General features: G+C 44.5%; 6 non-coding genes across 6 annotated transcripts; 3 read left to right on the top strand and 3 right to left on the bottom strand.

The window, feature by feature from the left end:
* Window positions 1–8,334: 8,334 nt before the first annotated feature.
* Window positions 8,335–8,406, bottom strand: trnae-cuc (transfer RNA glutamic acid (anticodon CUC)). The gene has a single exon. It is a non-coding gene; the product is annotated as a tRNA-Glu (tRNA).
* A 135-nt stretch (window positions 8,407–8,541) lies between these two features.
* Window positions 8,542–8,613, top strand: trnaq-cug (transfer RNA glutamine (anticodon CUG)). Its single transcript has one exon. It is a non-coding gene; the product is annotated as a tRNA-Gln (tRNA).
* A 3,240-nt stretch (window positions 8,614–11,853) lies between these two features.
* Window positions 11,854–11,925, bottom strand: trnae-cuc (transfer RNA glutamic acid (anticodon CUC)). Its single transcript has one exon. It is a non-coding gene; the product is annotated as a tRNA-Glu (tRNA).
* Window positions 11,926–12,060: 135 nt separating this feature from the next.
* trnaq-cug (transfer RNA glutamine (anticodon CUG)) lies at window positions 12,061–12,132 on the top strand. Its single transcript has one exon. It is a non-coding gene; the product is annotated as a tRNA-Gln (tRNA).
* Window positions 12,133–14,529: 2,397 nt separating this feature from the next.
* Window positions 14,530–14,601, bottom strand: trnae-cuc (transfer RNA glutamic acid (anticodon CUC)). Its single transcript has one exon. It is a non-coding gene; the product is annotated as a tRNA-Glu (tRNA).
* A 135-nt stretch (window positions 14,602–14,736) lies between these two features.
* trnaq-cug (transfer RNA glutamine (anticodon CUG)) lies at window positions 14,737–14,808 on the top strand. Its single transcript has one exon. It is a non-coding gene; the product is annotated as a tRNA-Gln (tRNA).
* The last annotated feature ends 4,739 nt before the right edge of the window (window positions 14,809–19,547 follow it).

Raw genomic sequence — 19,547 nt, 5'->3', positions numbered from 1 at the left:
GGTAAAAAAAGCCGCACTATTAATTTAAATGCCAATTATATAATTATTTTTAAAAACCCCAGAGATAAACTACAGGTCACCGTCTTGGCTCGTCAAATGTACCCTAACCAGACCAAATTCTTTTTGGAGGCATTTGAGGATGCCACCAAAAAACCCTACGGGTACTTGATTGTGGACTTAAAAGCACAAACCCCAGAAGACTTTCGCCTCAGAACAGGTTTGTGCCCGCCCGATTGGCCGGCAGTGTATGTGCTAAAGAAAAGGAAATAAATAAGAATGTCTGTTCGGATTAAAAGAAATCTGCCGCTTTTGCAAATGTTATTTGAGGGGAGCCCGCGCCATAGGAAAGCTGTGCTGGCAGGGGCCCCCTCGGATTTGATCGAGACCCTGTGTGAAATAGCTTTTAACATCTTACGCGGTAATATACCCCTAACCCCTTCTCAACATTCTAAACTCAAAAAACAAAAAGCGGTTATCAAGATCATCGCTAATAAGAAGTATTCTATTAAAAGAAAAAGAAAGAAGATTAATCAAACCGGAGGTTTTATAGGACCGCTGTTGAGCATAGCCGTGCCTTTCCTAACCAGTCTTCTAGCTTCCAGAGTGGGTTAATAATGGAATATGCTCAGAAAATGTTTTTGATCCCTCAGGAGCAGCTTGAGAAACTGAGAAAAAATGTTGTCGGGCCAGAGCCCATTAGACAAACGGCCGAAAACAACCTGGACTCTGAAATGAAAGCTATACTGGCCAGGGCCGATTTAAATCAGTATTCCAAAGCCCAGATGTATAGCAACACGTTACAGCGCTACCTCCGTCTGGTTAGACAGGGTGAAAAAGATCAAAACATTTTAACTTTAACCATGGCCTCTCAAGAAAATGGTTCTGGGACTGATGCGGGGGGTACGGTTGATAAAGATGTTGCGGTGCCCGAACCTGTTGAGAGTTCAGAGGGAGATGTTGTAACGGATGTTTTGAGAAACATGCCGGCCAGAAGCAAAAGACATGCAGAATATATTCTGCACAAAATGGTTCAGAAACCGCGGGTAACGACTTGGAATGAACAGGGTGAATTTGTTTTTAAAGGACAACTGATCAAAGGTTCACACATGTTTGATTTGTTGAAGAGTGTCACTAGCACTAATAAGGTACCCGATAGTCGCCGACCTGTAGGCTGGAATGCTTTCCTACAGGCGATGGCCTGTCTGAACATGCCCCAATCAACAGTCCCTAACCAGGAAACGCGACAAAAAATCCGTCTGTGTAAAGAGGTGGTGACTGATCTGACGCCGATATCTCATTACTCTGACCGTGTTGAGCAACCCTCCTCAGGATCTATCCATCGTTGGGAAGCTTATTAATCTCATGTTTTTATTTGTCTCCCCTGTAAATAAGGAACCGACAAACAATTTTTTTATTTTTTATTTTTATTTTCAAATGTTGTACATTTATTTATAACATAACCCTGCTTTGTATAAGATTTGTGTTGAATAAAAACAAAACTAATGATTCAAAGGCTGTTTTCATTATTTTTTCACTTTAACACGCATGACATCTTTTAAAATCCTCACAAGAACACCCCATCTGTATACATGGCTGGCTAGGGTCGTAAGTAATTGTGTTATAAGGGGGGGTCCACAGTGCCCTGACAAACTCTGCCACTTTTTTATCATTTTGGCCTAAATCCTCACTGTACAAGGACATAATATCGGGGTATGACCTTCCTTTAGATCTATGATATAAGAAAAACACACAGTGTTGACCACAAGTGAAGGTCTGAAGACTTTGTACTTGACGACCGCTGTAAATGGTTTCTTGACAGTTGTTGAGCAGAAAGTTATTGATCTTCCGAGAGAAAGGTCTGAAATCCGGGGGGTTTCCATAGGAATCAAAAAATTCCCCACGGCGGTCCTCCCTTAGATAAATAGCCAGCCAATGTTCTCCGGGCATGTTTTTAGGGTGTGTGTTGATTATGTACATTGCAGGTAAATTCTTGATCTTAAATTTAGGCAGCTGGTCGCAGGCGTAGACTCCTTGAAACACTTTCCGTGAGCCGTCCAGGGCATTCATGATGTGGTTGAGCTCTCTGGTGTTCATTTTAATAATAATCATACAGAACGTTTCTCCTCTGATTCACCTCAATAATGTTGTCAAACACAGCATACACGACCATATTTACAGTGCGTGGTAGAGGCTGCTTGAAACGCATCTCCAAACGCATATTGCCCGTCTTCATCAGTGAAAAATGTTGTCCACACTCTTCGTCAGGGGTCAGGTTGAAACCGTACAGGGTGTAACCGCTGCAGTATTCCCGGCGATCGATCAGCAGAGGTTGATCCTTGAGATGGCGACCCGTAGCCAGTACTAGACTGTAATATTCACGAACCGCGTTGCCGTTTTCAAAGTCAGGTTGAAAAGGTCTGGATGGAACCTGCACACCATCGACGTACAGTGCTATAAATTCCGCGTTATAATGTTTAAAGTTAAAGGGGTTCTTGTTGTAAACCCCGGTAAATGCATCATTATCCACGAGACCTATAATAACCTGTTTTGGGAGCTGGCCTAGAAACAGATTTTCCTGGTTCATCACCCGTGTCCCTGCGGGGATACTGTGGACTTTCATATAGACTCTTTCGATCGGGTACTTGGCGTTTGCCGTCATTAAAGCCTGCGCATGTCCTAGTTTAACCGCCGGGGAGACGGATACTTTTTTCACAAACAGCGAGGCCGATAATATGGTCAGTTTATATTTTTCAGTATCAGGGGTCATCAGACAAAAAGCACTTTTACTACGGATCATTTTAATTTTAATGTCTACCCCGTTGAGCATGAGTTTTTCTTGGAAAAATATGTCTGCATGAATATGTCCCATTAGCTCAAAGGTCCTCCCTTCTGTTGAAAAGGCCGTTCTTTTTTGCAAACCCTTATTGAGTCCCTCTGGATCCTGGTCGTCCATAGCTTCCGGGGTGTCTTTGAAGAAAAGGCCGGGGCTGAACTGTTTGCTTAGGGTCTCCTCACTATAATTAAGGATACACTCCATCATGGCCCTATAGGGGTAAGTATTGCTGCTTTGACTAATGAGCCGATCTCCCAGGGTCACATCCACCTGTGAAAACATGGTGGCCACCGGGTAATTGATGACCCCAGCGTTGGCCGTCTTCTCGATTGCATCGCCATCCTCATCAGTCACTTTACAGTTCATTAAAATAAATGTGTTATTCAAATCAATATAATCCTCGCCATTGCCAGCAATAAAAAACTCCAGAGGGGCCGTATCTGAAATTGCGGAAAGAGGGGGTATCTCTACATATATGCTCTTATCTATACTCGTTTGAGTGTATGGAACTGTAAACAGATCCAGTTCTGATTTGACGCATTCTTCCGATAGACTGTGGACAAAAGACATTTTTAAAAGATGTATCCTGAGGCTCTATTTGTCTTTCTTTGAGACTTTCTTTTTGCAGGTTTTTTCTTGTGCTGCTTCCTTCTCCGAGTGTTTCCACGATATGTTGGAGAATGAGAGCTTCTTCGTTTTTTGTTAGCCACGGATCTTCGTCGCCCTGGTGGACACATACTGTTTCTTCTTTTACCCCCCCTCCTCGCCATTACCATGAGACCCGAACCCTCCTGCTGCTCATGGCTAGCTGCCCGGTTCATAACATTGGTGAACACGTCACTAACAATATTTTTAGCCGCTGATTTCAAGTGGGGTCTGGCTATAGCAGAGCCTCTCTTAAGCAGGGGTACGGCCATTCTAAAGAGACCACGAAAGAGTCCTCCTAGACCGGCTCCATACATTGTGGGGGCTCCTACAAAACCGGGCAAGCCGTTCCCGGCTTGCATCTTGTAATAATCCACATAGGCGCTAGGATCTACATAACCCCTCGAGGTAGCCATTTTAATAATGTACACACTGTTTCAGGGGTCGAAAATGTAGTTTGACAATAACTTTACCGAAGCGGAAGGGTACGTTGATATTCTGATCCGATTTTACTTCGATCGTGATGTTGTCAAAGTGGGTCTTTGAGACTGGTACGTAGTGTGGCTTGTCATAAGTAATTGTGACCATGTCATTGCTTTTACCTTTAATAAGTACATTTCTCAAAAGGGGGACATAGCTATCCCCGACCCTCTGGTGTGTTATGATATCCGTATACACATAAAGAGTGTAAAAGCCGCCACTGATGTCAGCCGGGAAGGGTGCCACCACTTCTGAGAACCTGCTCTCTGTGTCAGAATAGAACCCTAATATACGCCCCAGTTGTCCTTTGGTTTGAATGCTAATACCAGGTTTTGACACCTTGTACACTCTGTTTTTAATAGGGTTGTAATATAGCTTGATGTTGGGGGTGCCTTCTGAGAACTGTTTATGCATCTCATCTAATATTGTATCCACATTGTCATAATAACCTCCTTGCATCGTGAATGTCCATTGACTCTTTTTAACATCGTCAAAAATGGCGAAGGTGGCATCCTTATCTTGTAAAACAGCCCAAGTGTAAGGATACTGTATTTCCGCCAACCCCACTTCCCACGACCCCCTTAGATCTATAGATTTTCCAAATTGTACCGTGTAACTGGATATTTCATTTTTAGGGTATATATCGAGAGAGGCGTTACTGGGTAGAGTCACGTAGAAGCCTCCTGATTCCATCTTGAGTATCGAAAGTAATGACCCCATCACACCAGCGGGCATGTTGTTATAAGGCTTGAATATCACAAACCTGTTGTTCCGGGACCCAACTATTGAACTTTTCAGGCCATCCAAGCCATTTCACCAACACATATTTTTTCCGGTTCTGGGTTTTCTCAGCTAATATCTTTTCAACTCTGTATACAATGTCTTTACCCACAATAATTTTTTGTAACTCAGCTTCATAAAACGTTCCTTCTATATCCTCCCCGTCATAGTCTTTTAACCGGTACACGGGGGGGTCTCTAGCCACCTGTTCGGTAACTGTAAAATATTCGTCAGAAAATGTTTGTTCATAACCTTTGGCAAAAGTACTCCTTAGCTTTGAAACGCGAACCACATCACCGATGTTGAACTTATAAATAGTTTTCCCCTTCTTAATAAATGGGCCGTATAATTTTTTATAGACCTTAAAAGAATTACTTTGATCAACATCTATAGGCTTCATTTTAATACTGGCGTGATACCCTTGGTTGTAAGCATCGATAAAATCCTGAACTTTATCAAAATACTTGAACGTGTTGACCGCTGTAAAATATCTCCACATTTTGGTCTTTATGGTGCGGTTAAACCTCTCCACCACCGATGCCTTAAGCTCATTACCGGTGGTGAAATGATGTATTTTGTGTCTCTTCAGTAGATTCTGAAATTCTCTGTTGAGAAACTCTTTTCCTTTATCAGTCTGCAGTTTTTTAGGACATCGTCCCTGGGACAATATATCCTCAAAGGCCCTTGTCACCGCCCGACCTGTTTTATTATGTAGAATGCGAGCCCAGGCATATTTTGATAACACATCGATACACATCAACATAAATTTGTGACCATTGTTATGTTTTGATAAATTTGACATATCGACTAGATCCATTTGCCATTGTGAGTCTATGTCAGTTGCATATACACGGTTTCTTTTAAAGTTAATCCTGAGAGGTTTATGTAAGGTATAGGCGTCTTGTTCCCGTAACCATTCTGAAACAACCACATCATTAACCTTCACGCCGGCCTCAGCGAGTCCTCTTTGAAAACCCTTCTTACCCGCCAAACCCCCAATCTTGGCTGGGTTGTAGTATAGTACATGCATTTGGGGAGCTTGCCGAGTCATTCTGCCAAATAAACACACAGACCCACACTATGCGCAAAGTTTTTATACAAGGTTTTTTATTCAACTTCAGGAGAGCAGATACCCCTTTTTAGACATTTGAGAAAAGTATAACATACACAACAATTTTTTCTACGGTCCAGACAAAAAGAAATCAGATGATTGGTTACTTGATCTATATCAACAAATACCTGTTTCTTTATCTTGTAGGCACACACCTCAGTTACATATGTAAATAAAACAACAATATGACCTATTTTAAAAGTAAACAGAGGGGTATTAAACATGCTCAGTAAAAGGTCATACAGATGTTGATGAAATGGCCTAATATCATTCTTGGCCCCCTTGAGCGCTTCATCCCAGTGTTCGTACCCCCCGGTCTTTGTTACAGCAACCATTAACTTTTCCAGGTTTGAAAGTTGATCCTCATCGATGGTTAAATCTGTAGAGAAAAGGCTCGCGTTGGCTACTTTTCTGTCAAGCACATGGTGTAATAGCGCTCTCAGGTTAGCTGCAGAGTGTTGATGACAGAACCAGTTGCAGCAGCAGTCCAGAACATTCCCCATGTTCAAAGTCCCTTAGTTCAGGTCAGAGTCTGAATCAGTGGCGTAGATGTCGAATTATTCGTCGCTGCCCCCAGCTTTAACTTCTTTACGGAAGAAATAAGCTTTTAGCTTGCCAGCGGTTTTTCTACTTGGCTCATCCAGGTCATTGAGCAGCTGCCCAAGTTTCTCTATTATAAACGGCTCCTTTTTCAGCTCCAGCAAAATCTCATCTATGATTTTCTGGACTTGTCCAGCAGTGACATGTATGTGGGAGTAAGACAGAGCCTTGATTAGTGCCGGTTTCAGCCACGGTTTGTTCAGTCTTCTGTAAAACACGTTGAAATAGAACAGGAAATAGTAACGGTCTGGTTCAAACAAACAACTGTGTCTCAACTGACTGGGGTGATTCACTTCACACCCCCGACAGACTTCTTTCAGAGCTCGGTCGATGAGAGCACTCAGAATATACACCAGGGTGCTTTTAACCACTCTGCTTACTTGGACACCTACCCCGGGCATAAATCCTGCGTCTTCATCACGCCCCCGAGACCGTCCGATGCTCATTGGGTCGCCTGGTGGTTTGTGGGGTGTTTCTACATCCATTGGACTGACCCCCTCCTGAGACGCACAGACGGTAGACAGTTCGGCAAAATCGAGGCCCTCCATGAGCTCCAGAGGCTGGGGATCCCCGAGACTCATTTGGACATCCATCGCTCCGCATGTTGTTTCGTCCTGAGGGACCGGGGTCTGAGGTCTTGGAGGGTAACCGCAGTCAGAGGGTTCCGGAGTGTATACAAAATCTGGGGAATAGAACCAGGGGTGATCCCGGGTTTGAAGAGGCCTGTAGAGCCTGTCGACGTCCGCAGCTTTCGGGTAAGACATTCTCTTTAATTTTAAACCATGAATGAATTGTTGCGCCTTTTATCCTATCTCTTCACTACGTCACGACACACCGCCCTCTTAGAAGAGAGTAGACCCTGAGCCGTCAGACCCCCCTCCAACCCCCCACAGGTCGTCTGTTTTATCATCGTCGTCGTCATTCAAGGGGGATATATAATCCATAATCCAGCATATTCTCCTTCTAACAGAATCCAGTTGTGAACATTTGGTCAAGATGTCAAAACCATCATTTATACAGTTTATGACCTCTTTCAAGAACGGCCAGTCCACGGCGTCAAACATAATTTCAGTAACCTGTTTTTCTGGATCCTCCACAACCCCTTCAATAGGGTTTGTAATCAGGGTACTACTAAACAAAACCTTACGATCAGTAGTTAGAGATAGACTCTTCACCACTGTACCGTAGTTCTGCAAGCTTTCCCATTCACACCTTTCAAAACTCTGAGTCGGAGACTCCGTTTCGCCTTCTCTTGGACCCTCTTGCAAGCCTTCTAGAGTCTTATCCACAAGCCCCAGGTCTCTCCATGCCATCACCTTCAACCAGTCCTCAAAAGAGTATTCAATCACCGTCTCAAAAGGTTCCAACGTACCCTCCTTCTCTCCCAAAGCAAAAAGCTCCACTCCAACATAGCTGGGATCCCTTTTAAAGCGGTAACCCCGTCGACCCCCCCAGAACAACACCCAGGAGCGTTCAATCTTCAAATTGGTGAGTACAGGAACCCTTGCCCGGGATTGTTTCTTGCGGGGTTTCATGTTGATGTCGCTAGACATGTTGAAGAAGGATGTTTCGGATGCTGAGAATTAAAGAGGTATTGCCTAAAAGCAGCGCGGGGTCTTAAATAGAGTGGAGAGTTTCGGGGCGTTGCCTTCAGGGGGGGGGGGGGGGTCTTTATGGGTGGCCTTGTTGTTCAGGGTTTTACGGGTGTACACTTTCTGACGGATATGACGTAGGAATAATTAAGGAAATAACTCTAAAATCACGCCCCCCAATTATGACGTAGGAATATTAATAAGCTTAGGGCATACGTCATAACAAAATAGGCCGCGCCCAAAAAACCCTACTATCTACTCACAGGTCCTAGGGGAAGAGCAACAGATCCACTTTCCCTGACCGGGAATCGAACCCGGGCCGCGGCGGTGAGAGCGCCGAATCCTGACCACTAGACCACCAGGGACGGCTCCGGAAGTGACCCACCACACGCAGCACTCTGGGCGCAACTTGGCTCACTCTGGACTTGGCCGTGCGACAGAGCGAGACGTGTGCGTAGAGCAGAAACCTTCGTCACGGGCAAGAGGTGGGCAGCGAGCTTGGTTCCATGGTGTAATGGTTAGCACTCTGGACTCTGAATCCAGCGATCCGAGTTCAAGTCTCGGTGGGACCTGGGGCCCTTGGCAGGGGCAGCGGCGGTGAAGTGGTGGTCTCCCTGCGTGAGGGCCTGTGTCTGCGAATAAGGCCTGTTTATGTTCCCTCTTGGGAGGCTTGGAGACGAATTGGCGAAAACGGGTCGGCCTGGTGCGTTCACCTTCCTGGTGGTGACCGTGTGGCTTAACGGAGAAGAAGGTGCCTGTGTTGACAGATTACAGATAGATTATTTCCCTTCTTGGAAATCATCGTTAAAGCGAAAAGGAACTTTGTAAACCAGCTAGCTTGGAGGCAACCACGTCAGGGCATTCTTTCAGTGAGACCTCGGTTTTTTACAAGCACGAGTGAAGCTTTAAAAGAAAATGACATAGAATCTTTGCGGCCGTTCATCCAATCAAAAGGTGCAAGCCCGAGTCCGATTGCGGTCTGTCTTCCCTGGGGGCGGGGGGGATTGTGTTTTGTGAGATCCGGGGGAGAGGTGAGGTGGCTTTCTTTGGTGTATGCCAGAGGTCCGGTGAGAGGTTGTCTTTTACAACTGTCCCTCAGTCAATACCAAAAACAGTCCCTGCCAATCTGGGAAAGCCATTCAGTCCACAGTTCAGTTTTGACAAACATCCTGCGGGCTTTTTCTCCACCGTTTGATCCTTTTATCGTTGACAGGAATTTCTACAGGGTACGTCCCGAACAGGTGCCTCAATGGCTGTTTGCTAGCTCGATAAATCTAACTTGCTCGGTCTGCATACTATCTTTAATCTAAAACATCATACAGTCTCTTCGGTCTGACTTCGGATCGGAAGATTGAGGGTTGGAGTGCCTTTGCGGTCGTTCCTGGGGTTACGACGTCGAAGCGGCATCTCGGTCGTTTTTGGGGAACTTCGGAAGGGCCAGCCGGCGTGCTAATGCTGCAGCCGTCGCCGGCGCGTTGTGTCTGATAACCTTACGGCAAACAGGCAATGCCTTGCGCCTGTGTCTGCGGCAAGAAAAGTGAGCGACTCTCCCCCGAAACCGGGGCACGAGCGCCTGAGGCCTTGGAGAATGCGGGCATCGATCCCGCTGCCTCTCGCATGCTGTAGCGTAAGGTACACTTATACATTTCAATTAAAGAAGTGAATTTATAGTATCACCTTATCACGAATCCTGGAATCTTGTAGAACTCAATTTCTGTAATAATTGGACGCAGACACCAATTCCAAAGATATAAATTGTCAAATGTATTCAAAACAAAGACTAAATGTAGCACTACACTAATTATACAAAAGGGAAAAACTAATTACAATTCAACTCTAGATCAACAAATCGAAGACAAATCACTTCCGTGACCAAATCAAAGACCATGGGATCACATATGATAACACAAATCGTTAAACAAAAAAGGTTATAAACACATTGACTACAATACCGGTTAGTAAGACGAAGGTGAGTCTCTCGTTAGTATTATTAGTCAGACATTAAATAACTACGCAGGTTAGTATTTATGTCAGGTAACTTCTCGTTATATATATATCAGTCTCATTCACGTTTAGGTGCCGAGAAAGATCCTATCATTACTTGTTACCACAATTTCCCTTAACTGATTATTATTCAATGATTAAGGATTGGCAGGGCCACCAATAATCTAATGTCTATTAACTTGTGTCAATTTCAGACTAAACAGTTAAACAGGAATGAAAAGATATTTCTCGGCGTTGACAGATTTTATTTCTAAAATGATCAACAAAACAGTTTAATGCAACACACATTTATATTTAAGAAAACTAAATGATATTACACATTCTAGAGTTATGAATCACAGATTAACATTTCTAATTGATTTCTCAAATGTCATGAATCATGAACTCCAAACTATTAAACTTATCTGAACTTCGTCGCAGAGAGGCCTCTCTGGCTTCGGGCTCAGATAACAGCACACGGCACGAGGTCCGTGTGGTTTGGAACAAAGGCAGTCCGGTTCGGCTTTGTCCAAGAACTTGCACTCAGTCGATACACCTGGAAGTTGGGGTTTCGCGAAAGTAGAGTCGTTTCCAAACAGATTTTCCACTGGTTTGAAGGCTCCAAGGTTGTGCACAAAATCTTCTTGGCAAGCAGGGTCTCTCACCGTACTTATTTGAAGACAAAGTCTTTGAGGAAAGCAGGGCCGTGTTTGTTCCAAGGGTCAAGTTTCTTAAGACTCAAGTAGCTATTTAAATGACTGACACTTTCGTAAACAGTCGACTTAGTCAATTGTCCAGCTGTAAAACTCCACTGATCAGGAGGGCACAGACGGGCAGCGCAGTCTGTAAAGTTCTTTATTTAATAAAGTCCTTTAAAAGAATTCTTCGTACGGCTCAATCTCCTTCTCCCAGTTTAACTCTTCTGTTGCCGGTAAAGACTTAGTTGGTTTCTGGTTCTGGTTCTGGCAACAGAGCTACAGGTTGAGCTGTGGCAGCGAGTTACTGGTTCAGGTGAGAGAGAGCGAGAAAGACTGTCCGCTGTTCCTTATAGTCTGTCAGATCAAGAGGTGATTGGTTCTTGAGTTTTTGAGATTGGATTTCGGTTTCAGCCCCCAGTGTCCTATTGGAGGGGGGCTTGATTTATGACTGATGTCAATCCATGCCATCTTTTGGAAATGCCGGTTGGCCTGGGTTCGTAGCTCTATGTCGGGATTTCGGCTCTCGTCCACTTCAAAGAGTTTTTATCACCTACAGGCCCCTTTGTCCAGACATCTTATAGCAGAATTCCAAACTATTTGGCCTCTTCTTGGTGCCATCCTCCCCAAAACTGTCACTTTGATGCAAACCACTTCCAAGCTGATGAGCTAAGGGAATCTGATAACTTTCGGGGGGAGAGGTTTTCTTTAGATCAGTGCTTCAGCTCAGAGCCCAAATACTCTTATCCAAATACACCCAACATAACGCTACAATGCTAAGCGAGCGCTCTACCACGTGAGCTAATCCTCAGGGCTCTCAGTGAGGCCGACCCCCACTTCTTCAGTCTTTAAGTGGCACGTCGCGAGTAAGTCCTTTCCTGCGCTTCAGGCAAGCTTGCAGCCAACTGCGGACGACTTTCCTTCATCGGTGGCAGCCATCGTGCCGCAATAGAAAAGGATTGTCATGAGCAAAACTTTCAAAGTGACCGAAAAGATCACGGCCCGTCGTGTGATGTGATTTACATGAGTTTTAGAAACGTTCATGGACATATGTATATAAGTAAGGATTTAATCACAGATAGAGAGAGAGAAAATGCACCACACAGGTCCTAGGGGAAGAGCAACAGATCCACTTTCCCTGACCGGGAATCGAACACGGGCCGCGGCGGTGAGAGCGCCGAATCCTGACCACTAGACCACCAGGGACGGCTCCGGAAGTGACCCGCCACACGCAGCACTCTGGGCGCAACTTGGCTTACTCTGGACTTGGCCGTGCGACAGAGCGAGACGTGTGCGTAGAGCAGAAACCTTCGTCACGGGCAAGAAGATGGCAGCGGGCTCGGTTCCATGGTGTAATGGTTAGCACTCTGGACTCTGAATCCAGCGATCCGATTTCAAGTCTCGGTGGGACCTGGGGCCCTTGACAGGGGCAGCAGTGAACTTCGGAAGGGCCAGCCGGCGTGCTAATGCTGCAGCCGTCGCCGGCGCGTTGTGTCTGATAACCTTACGGCAAACAGGCAATGCCTTGCGCCTGTGTCTGCGGCAAGAAAAGTGAGCGACTCTCCCCCGAAACCGGGGCACAAGCGCCTGAGGCCTTGGAGAATGCGGGCATCGATCCCGCTGCCTCTCGCATGCTGTAGCGTAAGGTACACTTATACATTTCAATTAAAGAAGTGAATTTATAGTATCACCTTATCCTGGAATCTTGTAGAACTCAATTTCTGTAATAATTGGACGCAGACACCAATTCCAAAGATATAAATTGTCAAATGTATTCAAAACAAAGACTAAATGTAGCACTACACTAATTATACAAAAGGGAAAAACTAATTACAATTCAACTCTAGATCGACAAATCACTTCCGTGACCAAAACAAAGACCATGGGATCTCATATGATAACACAAATCGTTAAACAAAAAAGGTTATAAACACATTGACTACAATACCGGTTAGTAAGACGAAGGTGAGTCTCTCGTTAGTATTATTAGTCAGACATTAAATAACTATGCAGGTTAGTATTTATGTCAGGTAACTTCTCGTTACATATATATCAGTCTCATTCACGTTTAGGTGCCGAGAAAGATCCTATCATTACTTGTTACCACAATTTCCCTTAACTGATTATTATTCAATGATTAAGGATAGGCAGGGCCACCAATAATCTAATGTCTATTAACTTGTGTCAATTTCAGACTAAACAGTTTAACAGGAATGAGAAGATATTTCTCGGCGTTGACAGATTTTATTTCTAAAATTATCAGCAAAACAGTTTAATGCAACACACATTTATATTTAAGAAAACTAAATGATATTACACATTCTAGAGTTATGAATCACAGATTAACATTTCTAATTGATTTCTCAAATGTCATGAATCATGAACTCCAAAAGGTTAAACTTATCTGAACTTCGTCGCAGAGAGGCCTCTCTGGCTTCGGGCTCAGATAACAGCACACGGCACGAGGTCCGTGTGGTTTGGAACAAAGGCAGTCCGGTTCGGCTTTGTCCTAGAACTTCCACTCAGTCGATACACCTGGAAGTTGGGGTTTCGCGAAAGTAGAGTCGTTTCCAAACAGATTTTCCACTGGTTTGAAGGCTCCAAGGTTGTGCACAAAATCTTCTTGGCAAGCAGGGTCTCTCACCGTACTTATTTGAAGACAAAGTCTTTGAGGAAAGCAGGGCCGTGTTTGTTCCAAGGGTCAAGTTTCTTAAGACTCAAATAGCTATTTAAATGACTGACACTTTCGTATACAGTCGACTTAGTCAATTGTCCAGCTGTAAAACTCCACTGATCAGGTGGGCACAGGCGGGCAGCGCAGTCTGTAAAGTTCTTTATTTAATAAAGTCCTTTAAAAGAATTCTTCGTACGGCTCAATCTCCTTCTCCCAGTTTAACTCTGCTGTTGCCGGCAAAGACTTAGTTGGTTTCTGGTTCCGGTTCTGGCAACAGAGCTACAGGTTGAGCTGTGGCAGCGAGTTACTGGTTCAGGTGAGAGAGAGCGAGAAAGACTGTCCGCTGTTCCTTATAGTCTGTCAGATCAAGAGGTGATTGGTTCTTGAGTTTTTGAGATTGGATTTCGGTTTCAGCCCCCAGTGTCCTATTGGAGGGGGGCTTGATTTATGACTGATGTCAATCCATGCCATCTTTTGGAAATGCCGGTTGGCCTGGGTTCGTAGCTCTATGTCGGGATTTCGGCTCTCGTCCACTTCAAAGAGTTTTTATCACCTACAGGCCCCTTTCTCCAGACATCTCATAGCAGAATTCCAAACTATTTGGCCTCTTCTTGGTGCCATCCTCCCCAAAACTGTCACTTTGATGCAAACCAGTTCCAAGCTGATGAGCTAAGGGAATCTGATAACTTTGGGGGGGAGAGGTTTTCTTTAGATCAGTGCTTCAGCTCAGAGCCCAGATGCTCTTATCCAAATACACCCAACATAACGCTACAATGCTAAGCGAGCGCTCTACCACGTGAGCTAATCCTCAGGGCTCTCGGTGAGGCCGACCCCCACTTCTTCAGTCTTTAAGTGGCACGTCGCGAGTAAGTCCTTTCCTGCGCTTCAGGCAAGCTTGCAGCCAACTGCGGACGACTTTCCTTCCTCGGTGGCAGCCATCGTGCCGCAATAGAAAAGGATTGTCATGAGCAAAACTTTCAAAGTGACCGAAAAGATCACGGCCCGTCATGTGATGTGATTTACATGAGCTCCAGAAACGTTCATGGACATCTGTATATAAGTAAGGATTTAATCACAGATAGAGAGAGAGAGAAAATGCACCACACAGGTCCTAGGGGAAGAGCAACAGATCCACTTTCCCTGACCGGGAATCGAACCCAGGCCGCGGCGGTGAGAGCGCCGAATCCTGACCACTAGACCACCAGGGACGGCTCCGGAATTGACCCGCCACACGCAGCACTCTGGGCGCAACTTGGCTCACTCTGGACTTGGCCGTGCGACAGAGCGAGACGTGTGCGTAGAGCAGAAGCCTTCGTCACGGGCAAGAGGTGGGCAGTGGGCTTGGTTCCATGGTGTAATGGTTAGCACTCTGGACTCTGAATCCAGCGATCCGAGTTCAAGTCTCGGTGGGACCTGGGGCCCTTGGCAGGGGCAGCAGCGGTGACCCGGTGGTCTCCCTGCCTGAGGGCCTGTGTCTGCGAATAAGGCCTGTTTATGTTCCCTCTTGGGAGGCTTGGAGACGAATTGGCGAAAACTCCGGGTCGGCCTGGTGCGTTCATCTTCCTGGTGGTGACCGCGTGGCTTAACGGAGTAGAAGGTGCCTGTGTTGACAGATTACAGATAGATTATTTCCCTTCTTGGAAATCATCGTTAAAGCGAAAAGGAACTTTGTAAACCAGCTAGCTTGGAAGCAACCACGTCAGGGCATTCTTTCAGTGAGACCTCGGTTTTTTACAAGCACGAGTGAAGCTTTAAAAGAAAATGACATAGAATGTTTGCGGCCGTTCATCCAATCAAAAGGTGCAAGCCCGAGTCCGATTGCGGTCTGTCTTCCCTGGGGGCGGGGGGAATTGTGTTTTGTGAGATCCGGGGGAGAGGTGAGGTGGCTTTCTTTGGTGTATGCCAGAGGTCCGGTGAGAGGTTGTCTTTTACAACTGTCCCTCAGTCAATACCAAAAACAGTCCCTGCCAATCTGGGAAAGCCATTCAGTCCACAAACAGAGTTTTGACAAACATCCTGCGGGCTTTTTCTCCACCGTTTGATCCTTTTATCGTTGACAGGAATTTCTACAGGGTACGTCCCGAACAGGTGCCTCAATGGCTGTTTGCTAGCTCGATAAATCTAACTTGCTCGGTCTGCATACTATCTTTAATCTAAAACATCATACAGTCTCTTCGGTCTGACTTCGGATCGGAAGATTGAGGGTTGGAGTGCCTTTGCGGTCGTTCCTGGGGTTACGACGTCGAAGCGGCATCTCGGTCGTTTTTGGGGAACTTCGGAAGGGCCAGCCGGCGTGCTAATGCTGCAGCCGTCGCCGGCGCGTTGTGTCTGATAACCTTACGGCAAACAGGCAATGCCTTGCGCCTGTGTCTGCGGCAAGAAAAGTGAGCGACTCTCCCCCGAAACCGGGGCACGAGCGCCTGAGGCCTTGGAGAATGCGGGCATCGATCCCGCTGCCTCTCGCATGCTGTAGCGTAAGGTACACTTATACATTTCAATTAAAGAAGTGAATTTATAGTATCACCTTATCACGAATCCTGGAATCTTGTAGAACTCAATTTCTGTAATAATTGGACGCAGACACCAATTCCAAAGATATAAATTGTCAAATGTATTCAAAACAAAGACTAAATGTAGCACTACACTAATTATACAAAAGGGAAAAACTAATTACAATTCAACTCTAGATCAACAAATCGAAGACAAATCACTTCCGTGACCAAATCAAAGACCATGGGATCACATATGATAACACAAATCGTTAAACAAAAAAGGTTATAAACACATTGACTACAATACCGGTTAGTAAGACGAAGGTGAGTCTCTCGTTAGTATTATTAGTCAGACATTAAATAACTACGCAGGTTAGTATTTATGTCAGGTAACTTCTCGTTACATATATATCAGTCTCATTCACGTTTAGGTGCCGAGAAAGATCCTATCATTACTTGTTACCACAATTTCCCTTAACTGATTATTATTCAATGATTAAGGATAGGCAGGGCCACCAATAATCTAATGTCTATTAACTTGTGTCAATTTCAGACTAAACAGTTAAACAGGAATGAGAAGATATTTCTCGGCGTTGACAGATTTTATTTCTAAAATTATCAGCAAAACAGTTTAATGCAACACACATTTATATTTAAGAAAACTAAATGATATTACACATTCTAGAGTTATGAATCACAGATTAACATTTCTAATTGATTTCTCAAATGTCATGAATCATGAACTCCAAACTGTTAAACTTATCTGAACTTCGTCGCAGAGAGGCCTCTCTGGCTTCGGGCTCAGATAACAGCACACGGCACGAGGTCCGTGTGGTTTGGAACAAAGGCAGTCCGGTTCGGCTTTGTCCAAGAACTTCCACTCAGTCGATACACCTGGAAGTTGGGGTTTCGCGAAAGTAGAGTCGTTTCCAAACAGATTTTCCACTGGTTTGAAGGCTCCAAGGTTGTGCACAAAATCTTCTTGGCAAGCAGGGTCTCTCACCGTACTTATTTGAAGACAAAGTCTTTGAGGAAAGCAGGGCCGTGTTTGTTCCAAGGGTCAAGTTTCTTAAGACTCAAATAGCTATTTAAATGACTGACACTTTCGTATACAGTCGACTTAGTCAATTGTCCAGCTGTAAAACTCCACTGATCAGGTGGGCACAGGCGGGCAGCGCAGTCTGTAAAGTTCTTTATTTAATAAAGTCCTTTAAAAGAATTCTTCGTACGGCTCAATCTCCTTCTCCCAGTTTAACTCTTCTGTTGCCGGCAATGACTTAGTTGGTTTCTGGTTCCGGTTCTGGCAACAGAGCTACAGGTTGAGCTGTGGCAGCGAGTTACTGGTTCAGGTGAGAGAGAGCAAGAAAGACTGTCCGCTGTTCCTTATAGTCTGTCAGATCAAGAGGTGATTGGTTCTTGAGTTTTTGAGATTGGATTTCGGTTTCAGCCCCCAGTGTCCTATTGGAGGGGGGCTTGATTTATGACTGATGTCAATCCATGCCATCTTTTGGAAATGCCGGTTGGCCTGGGTTCGTAGCTCTATGTCGGGATTTCGGCTCTCGTCCACTTCAAAGAGTTTTTATCACCTACAGGCCCCTTTGTCCAGACATCTCATAGCAGAATTCCAAACTATTTGGCCTCTTCTTGGTGCCATCCTCCCCAAAACTGTCACTTTGATGCAAACCAGTTCCAAGCTGATGAGCTAAGGGAATCTGATAACTTTGGGGGGGAGAGGTTTTCTTTAGATCAGTGCTTCAGCTCAGAGCCCAAATGCTCTTATCCAAATACACCCAACATAACGCTACAATGCTAAGCGAGCGCTCTACCACGTGAGCTAATCCTCAGGGCTCTCGGTGAGGCCGACCCCCACTTCTTCAGTCTTTAAGTGGCACGTCGCGAGTAAGTCCTTTCCTGCGCTTCAGGCAAGCTTGCAGCCAACTGCGGACGACTTTCCTTCCTCGGTGGCAGCCATCGTGCCGCAATAGAAAAGGATTGTCATGAGCAAAACTTTCAAAGTGACCGAAAAGATCACGGCCCGTCGTGTGATGTGATGTACATGAGCTCCAGAAACGTTCATGGACATATGTATATAAGTAAGGATTTAATCACAGATAGAGAGAGAGAAAATGCACCACACAGGAGTAGATAGTAGGGTTTTTTGGGCGCGGCCTATTTTGTTATGACGTATGCCCTAAGCTTATTAATATTCCTACGTCATAATTGGGGGGCGTGATTTTAGAGTTATTTCCTTAATTATTCCTACGTCATATCCGTCAGAAAGTGTACACCCCTAAAACCCTGAACAACAAGGCCACCCATAACCGGTTGTTCTTGTTGTTCTTGTTGGTCAACTGTAGAGTGTGAATGGGTCGGCTCTTCCTGTAGTGGTTGGGGGTCTTTTTTAAATATACATGTAAGTGGCCCAGGTCTTAACAATGCCATTTTGAATAGTGCGTTTATCATATTCACACTGTCTCTGTCTCTGTCTCTGTCTGTCTCTCTCTCTCTGTCTCTCTCGCCCAAGCATTTTATAAGATCAACAAGTTCTGTTGTCTGTAATGGTCCCAGGTCCTAACAATTCCTGTTTTGCATAGGGTACTTATGTTAACCCCAATGTATATGGCTCTGTCTCTCCCCTCAAATTTAATTAAAAATAAAATTTAAAAAAAGAGGGTGTGTGTGTGTGTGTGTGTTTGTGGGTATAGGTTAATTGTTTTTGTAAAAAAAAAAAAAAAAAAAAAAAAAGCTGTGGTTATATTTTATCTCACACATAATGTGTTCATTCGTTTTACTTAAATACATTCTAGGGTCTTAAAGCTCATAAGAGTTAGACTTAAGATAAGGATATGTTTTTAAGGTATTTTAGCAGGCTCAATCCCTGATGATAAGGAATCATTTAAAAAATAAAAACAACTGATCACTCAATGCTAAATAGATCACAACACTCAAGGCTAAATCACTCACACCACGGGGGACGGGGGTGGGCTCAGACAAACGTAGGCATGGCGTGTGGTCTCAAAACATTCAGAATACTTTTAAACTATATAATTTATAAGCTTTGTAAAATAAACCCAAATATCTCTTTTGTGGGGATAAACGCTGTTCTGAGTAGTTTGTGACTTGTTTAATACCAAACAAAGCATCGCTATTAAAAAAAAAAAAAAAATCACTGTAAAAGCGCTACTTATTTTAGATCTTTATAGTTATTTTCTTGGCTCAGGTTGTTTTTTAGCGCGTATAAAGGCCTGAAATATTCTTAGTGTTTATTGACTATAGGTCTTGATGCTTAAAAATGTTTTTTTGAGAGACCAAAAGGTTCTAATAAAAGTTTAGAGTAGAGATTAGAGAGATCGTCGCCATCTTGGTTTCTATTTGAAATTGATGCAGGGTCATTTTATTGGTTGGTTTTGATATGTTAATTGGTAACAGGACGGCACAAAGGCCAGCCCAGAACAATGCCTTACAAGCAGATCCGGCATCCGGCCATCAGTATAAGTATGAAGGTCTGGTCTTCAGCTCGACAGACTCATACTGACCTTTCGATTTAAGCCTAAAGATCAACAATGTCCGGAAACAACATCAACGACTTCGATTTAAACGAGTTTTTAGGTAAGTCTTCAGATTATTTTCATTGACTCAGAGCGGGTTGTGGGCATGTATTG

Source organism: Amia ocellicauda, chromosome 6 (genome assembly GCF_036373705.1).
Source record: "Amia ocellicauda isolate fAmiCal2 chromosome 6, fAmiCal2.hap1, whole genome shotgun sequence".
Lineage (NCBI taxonomy): Eukaryota > Metazoa > Chordata > Actinopteri > Amiiformes > Amiidae > Amia > Amia ocellicauda.
The sequence above is the reverse complement of the archived record's forward strand: the minus strand, read 5'-3'. Positions and strand labels throughout refer to the sequence as shown.